Genomic DNA, 18081 nt, shown 5'->3' on the forward strand with positions numbered 1-18081 from the left:
GTTTAGAAACAATTTTTAACACATCTTCAAAATACCTTACTTGTCTAAATCTTTCACTTTTCAAGCAGATTGTTACTTTGCTTATTCATTTGTTTATTTTACAATTGTAATTTCAGGAGTCACCTCCAGAGATGTCCCCATATTTCTAACCTCTGGAGTTTCCTTTCTCATATCCAGAATATATTTAGCAGTGATTTCTAGGACAATGCCCCCCCCCCCCCCCCCGCTCCCCATCCCGCACTCAGCTGAATTCTCAATGTCTACCGGTCCATCTCTCTATCTCCGGCGGTAGGGCGGTAGGTCTATCTAAGCTTCCAGGTGATTTAAAGGTGGAGCATAGGCTCTTTATCTTTACTTCCCCCAAGCTAAGCACCAAGACTAGTATATACAGGAGACTTAGAGAAGCTCAGGCTTGGTGTCTGCTAGGTCACAGCATATACAACAAATACTTCTCACTCCTTTGCTTCCCAGGGACAATTAGCTGACCCACCCTGGAGCACTGAGGCAGTTCCAGCCCTCCATATGCACTCAGGGAAGGGCTGGAGAGAGAGGCAGATTGTCTTTTGAGCGACTACAGAAGATATAGAAGTTTCTAGAAAGAGAGAAAGAAAGAAAGAAAGAAAGAAAGAAAGAAAGAAAGAAAGAAAGAAAGAAAGAAAGAAAGAAAGAAAGAGCTGAGCTTTCTGGAAAGGAAAAGGAATTGTGATTTCCAAGATCTAGAGCTTAGAGCACTTCAATACTATTTGTGAAATAAATTCAAGAAAGGAGGAAGGGGGTAAAATGCAGTAATGACATAAGAGCCATTTTCCTGCCTGACAGTAAAATTAAAAAAAAAAAAATACCTTTCTGGTTTCGGGGAAAAGAGCCTGGAGAAAGAAGGAGCCCCAAAAGATAAAGGGACCAGTACTACTACACTTTCCAGAGGAGGGTCTGGGAGAGACTGCAGCCTCATAGAGAGGTTCTACATTTGAAAGGCCTTAGCATGACCAGGAGAGCCATATTACAAGGTGGGAATATGGCTGCAAGGACTTCCTTAGAAGGAGGAATACAATTCTCAGATATACAAGAGCTTGTGTTTACAGGCACTCCAAAATGTGCCCACCTCAGTTACAATCAATCAATCGATGACCCTTTTTTTCACTGAGATAAAATTCATATAACATAAAGTCACCACTTTAACCATTTTTATCAGACATTGGTGACTACCTCCCTCCCAGATCCTTATATGGTCCCAGGGAAATTGAGATTCTTGGACACTAGGCACAAGAACACTGAAAGTAATTTCTATGTATTGATGCCCACTTGCCCTAGTGAGAGCTAATGCATTTCTCCAGTACCTCTCACCAAATACCCAGGATAATAAGGCTTTAGCTTCTCTTGTGACATCACATCAAAATGCCTATCTTGGGCCTGACTCCGCCAACCCTTCTTCTATTCACTATATTAATCAGCTTTGCTACATCATGCTTCAGTAACAGCCTCTAAACTCAGCAATTCCTCAAGAAATTTTCTTTCAACATGGGAGAAATTTCAGTTGATGGTGGCGATAGTTGGAACTCAATCAGAAAATATATGAAATACATGGTACTATCTACCTTGTCACTTTATTCCTCCCTATAAGTAAGTTTATTTCAGTACTAGATTTTAAGTTGTTTGAAGGCAGGGATTCAAAAATGCTTATTCCTTATGCTTCCCTCACTGTACCTGGAGTGTGCTTAATTAAATATTTGGTGAATGAACCAATTAATAAATGAACCTATTGGAGAACTGTGAACAGGTATGTGAGTTAATAAGCATGGGACTTTACATTAAGCTTTCTTGTTAAATGGCAATTAAATGCATTGACATTCATTATAGCCTGAATATATTGAGAATCTAATTGCTCACATGTTGCCCATGCAATCTCTAGTTATTTCAATGACAACTTGATGTCTTTCTGACATACTTATTGTACCTGGATCAATGGCTCTTTAACTGCTAATTGATCTTTTATTAACATATAATAACTCTTATTAAATCTAAATTAAAGTCTTAATTGAGACACTTTATCTGCAGTGTTTCAACATACAATCCTCGTAACATAATGGATAATCGACAGAAAAGCTAGTAACATATTATCTGTCACCTTTCTCATTGACCTCAGAACAGATTTTCAGCTTGAAGATTTTTTTCACTTCATTAAGAACACTGGGTGGCAACGACACCCAGGAATGCATCAACAACATCAAATTTCTCAGTTTTCACACACAGAACTAGTTCCCCAGCCTCCGCTTTCTTCCTCACCCCTCTAATGAGGCCACTTGGTTGCCAACAGCAATCATTTAAACACAAATATGGCCAGCACACAACCAAAGAGCCAGTAAGTAATAATGACACCCTCCCCTGCTCTCAAACTACCCTTTCCTTCATCCCAACCCTACCCCCAAACTGGCCTGCTCTTCTCACTGCGTGACTCTACCCAGTCAAAGGGATAGTCCTACCCCTTGGTCTGCCACTTGGGCAGCAGCTCACCTTGCTGAATCAGCCCCATTTCTTCCTCTTATTCACACTTGTCTAATCCATGAAGTGATGTTCCTAAACTCTACTGTCCCACCAAGGCCCTTATAAAAGATACATTATCTGAGGCCAATCCTGACCTCAGCTATCAGTTCACACTGTGCTGATCTGTACCCAGTCTTAAGTCTTGGTTCTCTTATCTAGGCTTCTGGATGATCACCCTGTCCATGGAGCATGGTTTTTATATCTTATCTATCTCCCATTCCTTGAATAATGCCAGCCGTCTTCTGGTGTCTAGGACTTTGCTAGCTGCTCTCACGCTTCTCTGGTGCTCACACTATACCTACATTTTTAAGGACCACTTGTTTCTGGATTCCTCACTGTTGTGGATACCACATAGTCTACACAGAATCTACTCCCCATGTCATCCCCGACAAAAGCCCCTCTCCCACATAGCCTACAATAATCAGGGGAAGCAAATGGCTCCCCCAATTCCAGTAATAAGCCTAAGAATCCAAAGGAAATCTCATCCTCCTTGCTACTGATCGATTCAAGAATGAGCCAATAAGGATCAACTTGCTAGAGGCTTCTAGGAAAGTGCTTCCTTGCTTTTCTGGGAGACCATCCAAAAGGGACACTCTCACTCTCCCTCTGGACATTATCATATCCATACACAATACCTGGGAGTGGTTAGTCACCTCATCACCTGTCTCAGGATAATGGTGGCATGCCAGAAAAGCAGAATGAAGAAAAAGACAGAAATGCAGAGACATGCCTCTCAGAACTGTGATTTCTAGTTAGGTGGACACATGCCTTACCCATCCAGTGCCTGATACTGGAATGGTCTTCTAATCAGGCCAATATCCAGAACCCAATATTCTTTGCACAACTGACATTTCTTAGCCAATGCAGGTGGGGCCACACTTAGTACCTGCTCTCCCTCAGGAGGCAGGTCTCAAGCTAAGTTTCAGCCCTTTCCAATTGTCTGAACTCTGCTAATAAGACAGTCACATTTCAAAATAGAAGAAAACTCACGTAAAAGTACATATTCCAACTATAGAGAATTCAAAATCAGTGTTACTGGACAGATATTTTAGAACATATGGTATTACAAAAGGTGGTAATTTCTTAAAAATCAAAGCCTTAGAAATATAATACTTAAAATGAAAATAGTAAGCATAAAATCAAAAGCAAATGAGAAAACCTAACAAATAATGTTATTAAGTATATATTTGGCTAAATGGCCAACGAAAGAAAAAGTCTTCCTTGAAAGCAGCTATCAGAATGTAATACCACTGAGATTATATATATATTTGATTGGTCCTTTTATAAATAGTTTATTCAATAATATTCATTGACCATTTTGCTCAGAATGATCAAAATGTACCTTGTTTTGAAATATTATATTGAAAATCCTACCTTTATTGACATTTCCCAGTTTTCATAAATAGGGTTAAGGATCTCAAAGAAAACCACTGAGAAGGTTTGTGACTCATTGGCCAAGGCTCCCATAGAGGTCATTGCTAGTCCCTCTCAAACCATCACCACTACACCACCTTTCTGTCCACATAGCCCTCCTGCTTATGGTGAATACTCATGAAACAGTCTGCTCAGATCATCTCTGCCCTAGTCCAGCCATCAGCTACTTCCAGAACTGAGAGGAATGTTCACTAGTGAAGTTTGTTTTGCTGATTACAAATAAACAGCCATGGTACCCATTGGTGAGAGAGAATGGATACTTTTACTTTCTAAATCTGTATCTCTATACTATTTTAAATACAGAAACTCTATTGAATAAAATGATGAAACCATAAATAAATAAATAGCACAATTTCCTGAGGGAAAATAATTAATTGTATCTGAAATTCAGATAAATAATTATAGAGATAAGCTACATTAAATAATGACAGGAATCCAGTCTTTGGAATGCCTTGTGTTCAAATCTTAACTTTACACTTACTAGCTGAGTGAACTTGGCAAGCTAATGACTTAAGCTTCTGACCACAGTGCCCTTATTTGTAAAAAAAAAAAAAAAAAAAAAAAAGTGATTCTACATGGAGAGGATTGCATTTAATATACATAAAGAACAGGGTGTAACACCCACACACAGTGGCATTTAATTAATAGAACAGAAGTCCCCCCCCTTCTCCTTTGGGGATATGTTCCAAGACCTCCAATGGATTCCTGAAATCACAAATACCATACCCTATATATACTAAGATTTTTTTCTATACATACAAACCTATGATAAAGTCTAATTTATAAATTAGGCACAGTAAGAGATTAACAATAATAATAATAGAATAGGACAATTATAATAATAAACAGATATATCTCATTTTATTGCACTTTATTATATTCCACAGATACTGAGTTTTTTACAAACTAAAGGTTTGAGCAAATCTATTGGCACCATGTTTCCAACAGCATTTGCTCATTTCATGTCTCTGTATCACATTTTGGTAATTCTCACAATATTTCAAACTTTTTCATCATTATATTTATTATGAAGATCTGTGATCAGTGGTTACTACTCACTGAAAGCTCACATGAGGATTACCATATTTTTAGCAATAAATAAAATATCTTTTAATTAAGGTATGTACATTGTTTTTAGATATAATGCTAATACACATTTTATAAACTACAGTATAATGAAGACATAATGTTCATATGCACTGGGAAACCAAAAAATTCATCTCACTTGTTTTATTGTGTTATTTATTTTATTGTGGTAGTCTGGAACCAAACCCACAATGTCTTTGAACTATGCCTATACTGTAACAAAAGCTATGTGATTGTGGTCTCTGTCTCTCAAAATATCTTACTGTACTCACCCTTGTGACGAGGTGAGATGAAAAAATGCCTATATGATGAGATGAAGTAAAGGGAATGATTGGCATTGTGATGTCAGATGGAGGACCATCTGCTTCCAGACTATGATTGATCATGGGTAACAGAAACTGCAGAAAGTAAAAATGCAGATAAGGGGCACTAGTATAGCTATAATTTGCTTTTTCTTTTTTTAGTTTATTATATTTTTCTATCCATAGTAGGAACAGGTGTCATTAATGGGCTAAATTTAGTTATGAAACAAACCAAGTGTTTTGTTGTCACGGTATACCATCTGTGTTGCTATCCTATCTTTCATTCTCTCCCACCCATTTCCTAGCCCTAGGCTACTTTTTTGCCACTCCCAGCACCAGAAACAGTCCCTGACCCTGTTCTCCATGGCATTATGTGTTTGCTTGCCTTTCTCCCCAACAGGCCTACTCACTTCTTCTTTCATAAAGAATATGAATTTTTATTAAGGTGCTATTCTTTCAACTAGTTAAGTGACCACGTGTACTTCCCTACTTTAAACATTTAAAAATCATTAGTCATAGAGCCTTTCATTTCCTAACTCCCTCTCCCGCACCCCTCCTTGACATCAGGACCACAAGCAGGCACATCCTCTATGCCAGGCCAGCTCCCACTTACTTTGAACACCTAACCAGTTCACAAGCTTTTTGATAAATCCTTCCCTAAGTTAAACTGAGTTGGATAATCCTCTCTGGCACCCATGGTGCCCTACACTTGCCTACAACACAGTCCTCATAACAATGGTTTATACAACATTTTTGTTCTCGTGTCTAACTCCTCTCACTCAACTATGAGCTTCCCAAGAACAGTGACCATGGATTATTTCTCTGTATGCCCAAAGACCACCACAGCATCTAGCAGGTAAGAGCTCCTAATAATTAAATGAATGTATGGGTAGATGGACTTTTGTATAATAACGAATAGTTGTACTAAAAGATATATTTTCTAATTCACTAATTACTATGTTTATTTGGCAAACATGATCCAGATATGGAATAAGATTTATAAGTATAAATTTCTTATTGTGGTATAATTTACATAACAAAAATGCAAAGTTTTAGGTTTATAGTTCAAGGAATATTGACAAATAGATCAATGGAACAAGGTAAAATATCAAGAAATAGGCTCACATACGTGGGCAATTAATTTTTGACAGGGATGCCAAAGTGCTTCAACAGGGAAAGAAAATCTTTTCAACAAATGATGTTAGAGCAATTGAATATATGGGGGGAAAAATGAACTCAACCCCTACCTCACACCATAGATAAAAATTACAAATGGATAATAGCTCTAAAAGTAAAACCTTTAAACTACAACAGTTTAAAAAAAGGAAAGAAATCTTCATAACCTTGAATAAGATAAAAAAGCATTTGTCATAGAAGAAAAAAAAATCAATGATTGTTCCTCATCAAAATTTGTTAATTCACTCATCAAAGAAAATCAAAAAAGAGAGATAATTTTTAAAGCTTCAAAAAAAATCCTATTTTTTTCTACAGGTACTTTTTCTTGGTAAACTTCAACTTTCACTCTCAGACCCAAGAACCCTCCATTCTAACTTCATCTGTAAATCATAAATCCAAGCGCTATCTCTACTAGTCTCTCTCAAGAACATTTTGTCTAAGGGCAACCATTTTCTCCTTCCTTCCACTCTGGAGATTAGTAGATGAAAGTAGAGCAGAAGGATAATCCTGCCATTCTCTCTGATTTCTTAAAATCTACATTTGTCTTTCTTCCAGTCAGGTAAAAGGTAAGACTTGGCAACCATAGTTTTACACTGCTACCTCCTCTAACTGTTTCACATCCTTTCCAGATTCCTATATGAAAACAAAATGATTCACATAGACAGCTCAAAATCATTTTTAACTAACTATGCTCATAAAATCTCTACATCTTAAGAGATATGGATGCTTCCTTTTGAATATTTAGTTAAAAAAAATTCCGAGCATGAAAGAATTGCTTTGTAGCCAGAATCTTAAAACATGTATCTTTAATATGGATGAAATTGAGTGTTTTTATTTTAAAAGTTGTAAGGATCAAAATAGATATCACATGTGAAAATGCATTGTAAATTGCAATGCATGAGAGACATATATGGCATTTCAGGCTTCAATTTCCAGATACACAGCACAGTACATATTTGAAGTTCTCTCATTCTAAAATACAACTAGATCGTGAATAAACTATAACAAACACATTTTTAAATTAATTACTAGACTCTGTAGAAACATAGGAAAATCTCAATGAGAAGGAAAAAAGATAGCAAATCGAACCTAATATTGGGAACTTGGACAGTAAGCAAACACAAAAGGATTTCTCTTATTGAAAATGTTCACATTATTAACATATATCTGCTATTGGAAACTAAGCCTTGGCCCTCATTGAAGTGCTGAACCTGTATTCTAGCATTATTCCAGGACACTCAAAGGGGGTTAAACTGTTTTCAGTTTGGTAATTCTCCTTGACTCCCAGAAGATAGAAAGGGGAAAAAAATCCTTTATGAAAAAAAAAAAATACTTCCCATATATTGGGCCTTCAGAAGTCTCACAGATTAAAGACAACAAAATATAAGCTTATAATACAAAATTTCAAAATTCACACAAAGAAACAAGCATGTATAAGTAAGAATCAGCAGAAAACCAAAAACATAGTTGTTACCCAAGTACTTCAAGTATTCTCAAAAATAGAATTTGAAGTACTATTATGAAATTTTGGAAGAAGTAAAAGGTAGAACTAAAAGGTATCAAAAATGACCTAATAGATTTTTAAAGGCCAATTTTATTACTTCAAGAACTAAAAAATGTAATCGTTGATATAAAAATTTAATGGATGGGTTAAACATTGGATTAATCACATCTGAAAAAACAACAATGAACTGAAACATGGAGCTGAAAAAATAATCTGTTATATCACAAAAAAGGAGATGAAAACATACATGGTTAAGAGATGTGGGCAAGACAGTAATAGGCATCCAATCAGAGAATACCAGAATAAAAGAATAGAGAGAATGGGAGGAAAGAAATATTGAGGAGAAAATAACTAATAATTTTCTAGAACTGATGAAAAACACTATCCTTCAGAATTAGGAAACATACCATATACTAAGCAGGATAAATAAAAATAAATCCACAGAAACATAATGGTGAGACTCAGACCACCAAAGACAAGAAGATCTTAAAGGCATTCAAAGATCAGAAAAATAAGTCACCAACAAAAAAACAGAAAATGGACAATACTGATTTCCCAACTGCAACAATGAAACCTTGAAGTCAGTGGAATAATGTCTTCAAAGTGCTGAGAGAAAATGACTGTCAACCTGGAGCTATGATCAGCAAGACTATCATTCAGATAAACAAAAATTGAGAGTGTACTACCAAGAGAATTCCAGTAAGAACTTCTAAAACATGTACTTCAGGCCTTAAATGGTGTTTTATCCAGGGAATGCTTTCTCAGTGAGGTTATAACACCCTCTAGGGAGATAAAATGTGTTCTTAGCAGGAAAAAACAAAAAATTAATCTTATTCTATGTATAAAGCAAAGGTATACCTAAAAACAGACAAATACACAGTTATACCTACAGTATTAAAGTTGATTTGGGGAGGGAGAGGGAACAATAAGAAAAAAAAATCTCAAAAGTCTCCTTGGGAATGGGAACAATAATGAAAAGAGGGTTGAGAATTCAAAGTTTTAGAATTAAAAGAGAATTTCTTTTTTTTAAGATTTTATTTATTTATTTATTTATTTATTTATTTATTTATTTATTTATCTATCCATGATAGACACAGAGAGAGAGAGCGGCAGAGACACAGGCAGAGGGAGAAGCAGGCCCCATGTAGGGAGCCCAACATGGGACTCGATCCCAGGATTCCAGGATCATGCCCTGGGATGAAGGCAGGCGCTTAAACCGCTGAGCCACCCAGGCTGCCCTAAAAGAGAATTTCTTAAGGTGGCTATGTTTAAGATCAATATAAGAAAACCAGTCATATTTCAATATACTACCACAAGAAATTAGAAAATGTAACTTTAAAAAATATAACTAATAAAGTGTATGTAAAAAATTGATGGAGAAGTGTACAAAACTTTATTGAAAGTCATTAAAAACAAGCTTGAAAAATGGAGAGACACCCATGTTTGTATTTAAGAAAGCTCAAAACCTTAATGATAATTATCTCCAAAAAGATCTATGGATTCACCGTAAATTCAAATCAGGTTTTGGGAGGTTTTTATGTTTACTCTTTTTAGTTAGTTTTTATCTGAGTTTTTATTTGACACACAATGTTAGATTAGTTTCAGGTGTATAACAGTGATTCAACAACTCTGTATGTTATGCTATGGTCATCACAAGTATAGCTGCCACCTATCACCATACAACATATTATAGTACTATTGACTATATTCTCTATGCTGTACCTTTTATTCCTGTGACTTATTCATTCCATAACTGGAAGTATCTCTCACTACCCTTCATTCATTTTGCCCATTCCACACCCCCACCCTTCTGGTAACCATTAGTTTTTTTCTCTGTATTTATGGGTCTGCTTCTGCTTTTTTTTTGTTTGTTTGTTCATTCATTTTGTTTTTTAGATTCCACAGATAAGTGAAATCAGATGGTATTTGTCTTTCTTTGTCTGAGTTATTTCACTTAGCATTATACTCTCTGGATCCAACCACACTGTCACAAATGGCAAGGTCTCATCCTTTTTTATGGTTACATAATATTTCTGTGTGTGTGTGTATGTGTGTGTATATATACATCTTCTTTATTCATTCATCTGTTGATGGCCACTTGAATTGCTTAAATTTATATGACAGGGTACTGTGTCTCAAGACACTCCTAAAGAATAAATTTGAGGAAATTGTGCTGTCAAATATCATGACATCTCATAAACCACAGTACTGAAGACAGGGCAGTGTTGGCACAGGAATCAAAAAAGTGATTGATAGAACAGCATAGAAAACCCAGAAACAGCCCCTGCATATGTTTGGATAACGTAAGAATTCTTACATTGCCAATAAAAGTATCATTGTTTCTCACTGGTTCTCCTGGACCAATTGCTGTGGTCTGCACTATTTGTGGACCTGATGGCTTATGTGTCATGGTACCACCCCTAGATCCAGAGAAGAGTCAGCCCCAATTAAGCCACAAGGATTGAGAGTGGGAAGGGAAATCCCCAAAGAGGAAAAAGAGGCAACAATAAACAGAAAAACGTAATGGATGCCAAGAGGAGAAAAAAAAAAAGTTCACCACACATGCTATAAACCAGTCTTAATAAAACCGACATCCTTAGTGATAAGAGGATCATGGATGTTGTTGGTACAAAGTACTCACAGTGTGCCACACAGGCCCACAGACACATGTACAAGTAAGGGGGCTGTTCATTTCATTTGTGCCCTTGTTTGATTACCAGGTCTTTTGCTTTCAGGTGAATCCTTTAGTCCCATTCTGGGTCCTTAAGTCAGCATCTTAGAAAGCATCTTATTTTTTTCAATCCAAGTCTCTGGCTCATTATCTCCTAACATTTTCTCAAAAGAACATATTTTCTTCTTACTGCTCTAATGAAGCATTTCCCAAAGTATGTTCTACAGAATCCAAATGCTTGGGGGTGTTTCTGGGTATTAGAGTTCTTAATCCATTATGAAATAAGTCTGGAAACAGTTTGCTCATGTCTTGACTGCCTTACCACTGGACCCTGGAGCTCTTCACATGACAGTGGGCATTGAGAATCTTTTAGAATGGGATCTGATGTCTGAACTCCTACCATTCACACTCCCTTACACCCAGGGCACCCTCTCTTCTCCAGGTGGTGATAACCATCAAGAATGGAACTTATTTAAAGATTCTAGGGAATATCTTCCCCTTGGATGTTTCCCAATGCTGGAGACATTCCCAAATAGGACCTTTGGTTCCCAGTGACAGAGTCTGTCCCATCGCAGCAGCATTTCTGGACATCCTGCTCTTTCTCAGGCCTCATCTCACCTGCCTGAAGCAATAGACCTAATAAAGTACTTTCTTAGTTTTCTTTGATGGGGTTATATTTGTTTTATAATAAAAATTTTAAGTATTTTAAAAACTTAATCTTAGTACAGTTTTGAGTTAAGGACTATTACTCTAAATAGACATCCACATAAAATCTCATGAGTAGCCTCTTTAGGAAGTATTAGTTTGAAATAGAAAGAATACAGGATTAAAACTAAGGATCTAGGTTTCAGTTCTGGCTTTTCCACTCATATCAATGTGAGCTGAAAGAAGCCTCATTAATTGCTAAACCTCAGTTTTCTCATCTGTAAATGGGGATAGTGTGATATACCTAAGGCACTGTTGTAATTATGTTATCTGTAATTATGTTATCTGTATAAACTCATTCAATTCCTACACCAATCCTAGGAAGCTGATACCATCTCCAGATAATTATCTCCTTTTTACAGAAGAGGCTAACTGAGGAATAGAAAGGATAAATAACTTGCCCAAGGTCACATATCTAAATAGGTAACCCTGCCTGGATGCCTGGATTTTAACACAGAAAGCTGTTTGGAGCCTATACCCTTGCCCACTACACTTTGTGCTGCCTCCTAATTGAGACTGTACACAAAGTAAGATAGTGTGTCATTTCCCTGCCCAACTCCCAAACTATAAGTGCCAAGTAGAAAGGGATTGTGATTTACAACCTTGTATCTTCTTCACTGGGCTTGGTCTCTGACCATACTCAGTTAAAATACTACACCACCGGGCAGCCCCGGTGGCTCAGTGGTTTGATGCCGCCTTCAGCCCAGGACCTGATCCTGGAGGCCCAGGATGGAGTCCCATGTCGGGTTCCCAGCATGGAGTCTGCTTCTCCCTCTGCCTGTGTCTTTGCCTCTCTCAATCTGTGTCTCTCATGAATAAATAAATAAAGTCTTTTTAAAAAAATACTACACCACTAAAATACTTCTGCATAGTTGGTAACAAGTCACTGCCTCAAGCCCTTTCCCAAGATTTCCCCTAATCTCCTCAGATCCAGAAACTACAGGGTTAATCCCTTATCCAGCAAACAATGTCTAGATTCAGAACAAATATTTAATATGTCACCCTGCGCAGGAAATAACAATAGACACTTCATAAGTGAGTGGAGCTCAGGAAATCAAACCAAAAGTCATGTCCTTGGTAAATAGTAAAAATTGGATTCAGACCCTGATCTACCTGATTCCAAAGCCCATGGCCTGTGACAGAGCCACCCATAAGCATCAGTTTCTGAGGAACTTGAAGCCGGAGAGCCAGAACAGAGCTAACTGTTTACCACAGACTCAAGAACCTAGAGGAGAATTCTAACTGCATACCTGGCTTACAAGTCTCACCCATCATCCCATCCCATCTCCTTGACTTCATCACTACCTCTTTCTGCAAACCCCAGCTGCAGTGGCTTCTTTCTGTCCCTTGGCCATACTTGGTTTCTATGGCTTGGAAAGCTCTTTCAGCAGACTCTCACATTCTGACTTCTCATCATTCAGGTCACATCAGAAAATCACCTCCTCAGAGAGGACTTCTCAGGCCACCACACCTAAGACTGCTCTTCTCCCAATCACCACACCCTTCTCACAATCATCTGAAGAATTATTGTTTGTTTTTTGTTCTTTGTTTTGCTTCACCCTCACTACATTATAAATACCATGAAGCCAGGGACCAGTCTCTCCTTTTCATCCTGTACCCACAGCTCCTAGCACATTTCTGAATACACGAATGAGGAGCAATTATGGATATTCAGAAAGTGATAGCCCACTAGTTAAAGCAGGCCAAGCCCAGACATTTTTGAAATACAGCAAAAAACACCCAAAAAATTCTGGCAGAGTTTCATCCTCTTTCCAGTGTTAAGTGAGTACCTGCCTTGTGCCAGGTACCACCCTAAGTACTGGGGAAACAGAAGGAAACAGGCAAAAATCCCCACCTTCACGAAGTTTTTCTAGTAGGGGAATTCAGGTAATAAGTATACACATGAGTAAAACATATCACATGCCAGATGGTGACAAGTGCTAAAGACAAAAATAAAATATGAAGCAGAATTAGGAAGCATAGGGGTCCTAGGAGTGTATAGCACTAAGCAGAGGAGTCATTTAAAGCCCTGGAGGCTGGGAGTCACTGTGTGTCTGAAGAAAAAACACTCCACATGGAGGGGACAGCAAGCACAAAGACCTTGATGCAAATATGCCTGGTATGTTCAAGGAAAAGCAAGGAAGCTAGAGTGGAAGTGTAATAGAAGAGTAGGACACAAGGCAACCCTGAATGAGATGGGAACCACTAGAAGGATTTGAGAAGAGGAGAGATGTGCTCTGCTCTCAGAGCATAGACTGAAGGGAACAGCAAAGGAGAGCTGAAGCACACAGAGTAGCTCAGAGACTATGCATTGCAATAATACAAGCAAGAGATCCTGGCAGCTGGGACCAGAGTGATAGGGGTGGATGTAGAGAAAAATAGTAGAATTCTGAGCCTCTGAAATCAGAGCCAACAAATAGATATGGAGAGAGAAAAAGAAGACAGTAACAATTAGCAGGCATGCTTTTGAACCTTTTTGCTAAAAATGACACAGGCTTAGGAGCAAGAAGAACTAGACTTGCCAGTGGGGGAAAGGAGCAGATAGAGAAAGATGGGATTGGGATTAAGGGAAGGAACCCCAGAGGCAGATGGGGAAACACAGCACCACCAGACAAGATAAAGAAGGTGGGGAGAAAGAGGCATGGAAAAAGCCTTTCTAGCAGCTGCTTCCTCAGAGAAGCTGTGTCTCGAAAGCATCCTTTTGAGAAGGTGAACACGCTGACATTCAAAGCTAACTTCATGGGCATGTGATCTGTGTAGCCTCACAGGGACCCCCACTTAGAAGGGGCCCTGGACTTGATTTAACACTCTGCAGTCACTGTCCTGAAATTCATGATAATTTTATTTTTTTAAAAGATTTTAATTTATTTATTCATGAGAGACACACACAGAAAGAGAGAGAGGCAGATACACAGGCAGAGGGAGAAGCAGGCTCCATGCAGGGAGCCCAATGTGGGACTCGATTCTGGGTCTCCAGGATCACGCCCTGGGCTGAAGGCAGGCGATAAACCACTGAGCCACCTGGGCTGCCCCCTCATGATAATTTTAATAAGGAGCCCCATATTTCCATATTGCACTGGGCCTTGCATATTATGCAGCCAGTTCTTCTAACAGTGCTCTCCATTCACAAATATAGTCTCCAAGTGTGACATTTTGTGGGAAAAGTGAGATGATCATGTTGAAAAACCTTTTGGAAACTCCCAGGAAAGGAAATGCTATGTTGGTCTGTGCTCTGAGCAGCACACCAGCAACTCCAGGAACATTAGCACACAGCCCTAGACCAAAGAGCCTTCTTGGCCTCTTTAAAAGAAAAAAGGACAACGACAACACAAACAATGTCTCTGGTGGAAAAATATAGCATTCCATCTTTCCTTAGTTTATTTCTGCCCTCCAAAAACAAATGCATCAAGGAATGGTCCCCACAACCATTGTCATTTTGATTGGTGCCAAAAATTGGGACCCAGCCATGGTCTTATGATTGATTCTGCAGCACAGAAAGGAAAACATTAATATTGATTTATCTGTTCATTCTCTTTATTCACTGTTCATCCATTTACCCAGACTAGCCATAGCAGCTAGACACTAGAAAATTAAATTTAAAACAACTCCTCTATTCTAGGTAGACTCATTCTCCTTTCTCTGCTGCTAGGGCTGTAGTTCCAACAAGCTAAAGCTTCTGTTGATTTTATTTTCTTAAAATATTGTGCAATCCACTAAGAGGTCAGGGGACAGGAGCACTCACAAAAAATAATGTTGGAATAATATAAACCCCAAAACTGCAAGATTGACAGAATTTGTTCCTTTATGGATGGTTGTTTTGGCACCACTGTGGAACATCTCAAAAAATGTCAATGGCAGCTTATTAAGCAGGTAGACACATCTTACAGCATCAGAATAATAAAGATCATTTCATCCTCATGCAGCATCCTGTGGTGCAGCCCAGTCACTCACTCCACATGACAAAAACATGGGGCAGGACTCTCCCTGTGACCTACACTAAGATTCAGAAAGCTGGAGTGTTTACGTTTATATTGGGGCATCTTTAAATCAGAGTCAATCAACCAATAACCAAAAACGTATTGGTTACCTACTAGGTACAAGCACTATACTCATACTATTAAAAAAGGAAGATTAGGGCTTGTTCTCAAAGGGTACAGCACTGAGCTAAATTTTGCAGAACTGCTCTGATGTACAGCTCCCATGATGGACAAGACATAAAATGTCTTCAGTAATTACCGCCTTGCTTATATCAGTGCCCTAGCCACCCAACTCCAATGCTTCCAATATGAAATCCTTCTTCACATCACATTTCTAAGCCTTACCATAAAATGATGCTATGACCTTCTGTCTCTCTTTTTCACACACACACACACACACACACACACACACACCTAGGTGTGCACATATACACACAATTGAAAAGTGGAAAAGTAGGGGGAAATGCCAGACATTGGAGAAAGAGTTAAATAACTGGCATACTAACACAACCATTGAATACTAGAGTCATACTTAATGGAAAGGATGCTGTCTTATGTGCCTAGAATAGAACACAAAAAAGCATGGATACAGATTACACTAATGTTAGCTGCAAAAGCTAACTTGGTCCAAGGGAGGACACTGGAACCTCTTGTAATGAACTGTGCAAATACCTCCTGTTCCCTTTCACTCAGCATGAGATTTATGGTTGTCTCTGAATGAGCCATTCAAGAGGAAGTATTTGTTTATCTGAACAGAAGGATGTCATTATCATTATCATTATCATTATCATTATCATTATCATTATCATTCTGAGGAAGAGTGCTTTCATTTGAGGCCTCTTATGCATACCTAGTATACAGTAATAGAGTTCCCCTATGGGAATTGGCAATCCATATTGGGGTTTGGGAGCAATGCCCGGCTATTACTAAGGTATCATTGTCCCCACTTTGCTACTCTGGTGTCTATCCCACAGAAGGTAAGATTCTTCTTTTTGTCCTGAAACAAGATCCAAAAAAACTCAATCATGTCACTTTACACTGAAAGCAGTAAGAAGAAGAAGAAGAAAAAAAAAGACTAAGAATTAACTTATTTGCTTATAAGAATTAGTTCTCCTTTGGTTAAAATGACAAACTAAGACAAAATCCAGCTTTCCTTGGCAATTAACTAATGGGACTTGAAAGGATGCCCTTCCTCCAGCAGGTGTTTTTAGCATACTGAACTAACAACAGGAGATAAAGTTTGTGTTTTTATGACCCAATTTTCAGTGCATACCTTGTTTTGAGATAAGACAACTGATATACTTAAAAAGACTTTCCTTCAATCAGATCTGTACCTATGTTTCTAAAATAAGAGGTTATATTAAAGGAAATTTATGTCCCATTGCCACTCCTTTATAATACATTAAGTACTTTGAAAGTCATTACTTGTTTCTCTTCAAAAGAGAATTGAATTTAAGAAGGAAGCTTATCTAAGTTCTTTAAGATTTGGAAAGTAATTACTGAGATAGGCCTGTATTCATTTCAAGTGAAAATTTTACTTAAGCACCGGAAGCCACATGATTAAAAATGAAGGTTGTTTAAAGTGTTTTAAATTTTATTTCGCAAATTAAAAAAAAAAAAGATGATCCCAGAAAAATGTAGCTTTTCTTGAGATTGTTTTCAAAAACAACCCTCTGACCCAATGCTATGTCCTTGCATAATCACAGCTCTGGAATCAACTTTGGAAGACAGATAATCTTCTCCCAAGACTGCATAGGATGTTCCATTTTGTACCTTAAAGGTTGCGGAACTAGAGATGTCCAGATGATACACAGTGGTTTTTTTTTTTAATAATGTACATTTAAATTAGAGAACAAACATCATCATTTGGGGCCCACTGTAAGTACCTGACATTTATTAGTATCTTTCTTCTTCCCTTTTCGATGGCAATACTTGTTTTGTAGTACATTAAAGCCAATATACTTGAAAAAGATGTACAGGACTACCTGGTAAAGAGCATCTTCCCCTTTATGCCTGGCTACAGACCTATTCTAGTTTAGACAACTCAGATGATAAATTGGCCTCAGTACATCACAAAGCAGTCCTTTCAGAGTATTGCCAGAAACTAAAAACAAGAAATGGAATCAGTTATCAAAACTTTTGGCCTACAAAAACCACCAGGTTCCATTTTGGTTTATAAATTATTTTTACCAAAACTTCAAGGAAAGGATACTCTTATAGAAAATGTTTTAAGGAGGGAAGAAAGGAAAGCCACCAACTAATTTTTCTAAGTTTATAACAAATTTGATAACAAAAATAGAGAAGTGCAGTGCAATAAAAGATAATTATAAACTAATCCTACATAATTATTAATATAGATGGAAGAGTCCTAAATATTAATAAGTTAAACCCAATAGTATATTTTCTTAATTACATCATAATCATTTGGGGTTTAGCCCAAGACGTAAAGTAAGTTCAACATCAGAAAATCTATTAAGATGTAACTCTCGTTAATGAAGTAAAGAGGGGGGAACCTCAATAGGTGCTGACAAGTCATTTGTCAATATTAAACATTCATTCATGACTTATCAAGTGCTTTTAGTGAACTATGAATTTTCATAGGAGGGAATTTTCTTAATATAAGAAAAAAAGTATCCACCAAAAACTAAGAGCAGATATAACATATAATGATAGAAATTTAAAAAC

The sequence above is a fragment of the Canis aureus genome, chromosome 22 (genome assembly GCF_053574225.1).
Source record: "Canis aureus isolate CA01 chromosome 22, VMU_Caureus_v.1.0, whole genome shotgun sequence".
NCBI lineage: Eukaryota > Metazoa > Chordata > Mammalia > Carnivora > Canidae > Canis > Canis aureus.